This window comes from Hyaena hyaena, unplaced genomic scaffold (genome assembly GCF_003009895.1).
Source record: "Hyaena hyaena isolate Hyena2069 unplaced genomic scaffold, ASM300989v1 scaffold_873, whole genome shotgun sequence".
Taxonomy (NCBI): domain Eukaryota; kingdom Metazoa; phylum Chordata; class Mammalia; order Carnivora; family Hyaenidae; genus Hyaena; species Hyaena hyaena.
Genome location: NW_024081503.1, coordinates 805,521 through 810,024, shown reverse-complemented (window position 1 = coordinate 810,024; position 4,504 = coordinate 805,521).

The following is a 4,504-nucleotide window of genomic DNA, read 5'->3' as shown; positions in this document are numbered from 1 at the left end:
GTAGCCAGACTCAGAGATGTGACCTGTTCATTCCCACTCCTGGTATCTTTACCTTTGTGTAATTTTCTCCCAGATTGTACCAGAGTTTGTGTGATCAACAGAGTATAGCAGAATTGAAGCATTTATCATTGCCAAGTTTGGCGTCTAAAGACTACTGCTTCGATCTTGATTTTGTCTATGTGCATGTGTGTGTTTGAGTGTAGTCACTTGCTCTTTGGGAGGTGAGCTGCCATATTATAAGAATATTCAGACACCCTATGGAAAGGACCAAGTGATGAAGGATAGTGCCCTTTGGCCAATAACCAAGAAAGAATGGAAGCTTACCAACAAGAACTTGAGTGACCTTAGATGCTGATTCTTCAGCCTTGGTTGAGTCTTGAGATCACTGAAATCCTAGTCTACAGTTGGACCATAACCTTGTGAGAGGACATGAGCCAGAACCATCCACTCAGACTATTTCAGAATTCCAGAGTCAGAAACTGTCTGAGATAACAAATATTTGTTAAAAATTGCTATACTGGGGGGGGGGGTTAATTTGTTACATAACAATAGATAAGCAATACAAGCATAATATGTACTTATAGCAGGACCTCATCACTTTGTCATCCCTTCTTTTGAGAAACTGAAGTTAAGACATACTTCCTACATATTGGACTCAATACACTAGAGTTGACACTTAGGTTTTTGTAAAACTACTACATGGTAGCTTCTCTACCTTTCATGTTAGTCCAGAATTTAAGGCTGACCTTGTCTTGCATCTTCATCTTAGAGGGAGGAAAGCTGAATTATTGGATACTAGACTATCCCCAGAAGCTGGGTCATACCCTTAACTACTCTGCTTGATAGAGGGTTGAGTATATGTGTGGAGGAAAATACAGTTGTACAATCAAGTTTTAGAATGCTTCGTTTGGGTCAAAATATATATTTCTTGTCCCTTCTTATCATGGCAAAGACTAATTCTCCATAGATAGAGCTGACTCTCTTTTATGGTCTGTGAAGTCATGGCAAACACTGGATTAGCAAGTACTGAACCATTGCTCCTAGGAGAAATAGAGGGTTAGTTTCCTGCAATATTCTGGTTATATTTTCTTTAATTGATCAATATATAACCTTGTTTTATGTGCATTTTTGCCAATAGGAATTTTATTCAATATACACAGACATATCTCTCTTTTTTTGTGCTCCCCTTTATTGTACTTCAGAGAATTATGTTTTTATCAGTTGAAGGTTTATGGCAACCCTGGGTCAAGCAAGTCTATCGGCAGCCTTGTTCCAATAGCAGTTGGCTTACTTCATGTCCCTGTGTCACATTTTGGTAATGCTTGCAATATTTCAGACTTTTTAATTTTTTTACATATTTGTTATGGTGATCTGTAATCAGTGATTATGACTCACTAAATGCTCTGATGATAGTTAATATATTTTAGCTATAAAGTGTTTTTTAAGTAAACTATGTACAGTGTTTTTTAAGGCATAAAGCTACTGTACACTAGACTATGGTATAATGTACTTTTATATGCACTGGGAAAACAAAAAAAAAATTCACTTGGAATTATAATGAAATTTGCTTTATCGCAGTGGTCTGGAACTGAAACTGCAATATCTCCAAGGTATGCCTGTACTGTTGACTCATTAACATTGAACTCACAACTAACATCATTGTAACTCATGCCCAGGCAAAGCTTATTTACATACATTTTCTTTGTAAGGCATATCACAGCTTTCTTGCACTTATCAACACTACATAGAACTTCAGCACTACACTTGAGGGCTATTTTAAACAGAGAAATGACCAATAAAAAAAAAAACACAAGTATGCAAAAGTTTGGTATTAAATAGATTGTGAAAAGGGCACTGTTTATAGTATGTGAGCTGAAATAAGAAGGCAGAGAACTGCCTTGTTCAAGCTCAGCTAGGAATAGGCACTTTGGGCAACTCAATCTTTCACCACCCTGCAAATGTCCACAAATGACTGCAAAAGTGCCTTGAATATGGGTCTTGAGGTTGCAAATAAATGTTATCAAGTAGGCAAATTTGCAAATATGGAATCCACAAATAATGAGGCTCGGCTGTATTCATTTGGTTCCTCATATATCCCTAGTGGCAAATGTGACAGAGTCTTTGTCATAAATACACTTGCTAGCTAGTGGATATGAAAAGTTATAAAAGGCAATGTCTGCTCTGCTGTACTGGATCCCGAACACTGGTTAACCTGAATGCCTACTGTCATCCAGAATCACAGTGATTTGGATGGTTGGGAATCAATTACCTGCCTGATAGCAGTTGTTAAGATAGAAGGACACAATTAGTGTTAGATGAATTTCCATTGTAGATATACTAACGTGTAAAACAAACAAAATAACAAAGACATCAAAAAAGTGCCAATTGATGAATTCAGATCATATTATTATATTATTAATTGCATTTGTTTATTTCATATAAGTTATAATTGCCCAATCATGTTAAGGACTATTTTCCCAACCAGGAAAAAGTAAACTCAGATAGTCTTGAATAGAGAATGTATCACATATGTGCAGGCTCTTATGATTTTTTTAAGCTTACTAAAAAACAAAACAAAACAAAACAAAAAACTTTCCTCTTTTTTCTAACTTGTATTACTTACTTCTTAACAATATCTATTTTCCTTCATATCCATTACCTGCTCCCAATTGCATTTTGATTATTCATTTAAAACCTTATTTACATCCTTGTGCTGAGGCTTGAATTTTTACTGCTCTAGTTACTCCTCTGAAACATATGATGGAAAGGTGCTGTGTTAATAAAGAGCTTTACTTTTACTTAATCTCAGAGTCTGGCCTCTCATGGATCACGTTCCCTTAGGGATAATTAGTCCAAATTAGTGATTCTCAAACTCTGGTGCAAATCTGAAATCTTCTGTAGCACTTCTTAAAAACAGCTGCTACAGCTGTATCTTAGCTCCTGAGTAAGATCCTGAATGGGATCTAAGCATGGGAAGCATAGGGTGCATGGTAAGGAGAATCAAGAGCAAGCTTTGTCATCCTCAGACTGACCCACGATCATAAGAAAGGCATGTGCACACACGTTTTGCTGTCCCTGGCTACACTGACTTTAATTTTGGCTACTCAATAGACCTAACCCCGGCAGCCCAAATTTCTACTCCTAATAGTAAAAGGTATACATCGCCATTAATTCATAGAGTTTATTTGCTTCATTTTGATAACCATTAAATCATACAGGGTTTTCAGCTAAGAAATTTAATTTATTCATGCTATTAAAAGAATAAGTGCGAATTAGTTAACATGGTATCATTTACAGGGTGGGAAGATGCATTTCAATTTTTCTGAGAAAATGCCTTAAACAAAAGGTTACATTAATAAAGAGAATTCCATGTTGTGAGTTAGAGTGTTAAAGTGATTCTTTAATCTTGATTACAGTCTTTTGAGGCTTCAAATCAGATCCAGAAACTGGTCTTCTATTCTCCCTCTCTGCCTGGCTAATCTATTATCACTTTTTGAAACACATTCTTTAAGAAACCTACCTCAATTGTTTGGTATTATTTCATAATTCTCCTCCCCTCAGGGTGATTTAATCTTTTCTTTTTTTAATAATACCAAGCAATGCAATAATCAAAATGTTGTGTATGAATGAAAATGGTTTTGTAGCCTTTTGTTCCATTGTAAGAATAATGAAAGAAAGCTGAATGCAAGAAATATATTCACATGTTCTAAAAAACCACATAGCATAGATTGGATGCTGAATGTGATTTGCCGTTAAAACAAATCAATAATGAAACCTTTTAAACATTGAAGCAATCAAACACAGCTGAATAACATTAATTGGAAATCGTGATATACTTTATAAATCAAAGATGGCAAATCAATAACAAGGTTGAAGGTATACCTGTGGTGATCATTCTTGGCTGCATTCTCCTGACAACTGACCACATAATATCGATTGAGAAGAAGCTTGTACTGAATAGATGGGATAAACTGACGTTTGGGCCATTCACTGCTTACAGCCATAAGAAGAATGGGATGTAAGGAGTGAATCCCCTTATGTGCACATAATTACATAAGCAAACAAGAAATACTCATGTGAGCAGATTGGTATTGATAATTAAATGGTTACTTTCTGTTGGATTATATGAACTTAAAAACAGGAACCTGTGTCATTAATCATGGAATCTTGGAAAGGTACTTTAGAGACCTTAAGTCAACACTCCCGTTTTATAGCGTGGAAATAAAGAGAGCAGATAATGATTTGATCTAGTTAAAACAACAGGTAATATCTAAATCTGGAACCCAAGACAATATTCTCTCTGTTTCTGATGTACATATGCCAATGTCTAGGAATTAAACACATACACATTTTTAGGTAAATAATATTTGTATTCTGAAGTATATTTTATGAGTGGGTTCATTGGAATTTGGATTCTATTTTACCAGAAATAGAATTTTACTTAATAAAGCTAGATCTCCAGAGAAATCCATAAAAGTTTTATTGCCAAAAGCCATCTTTCCTT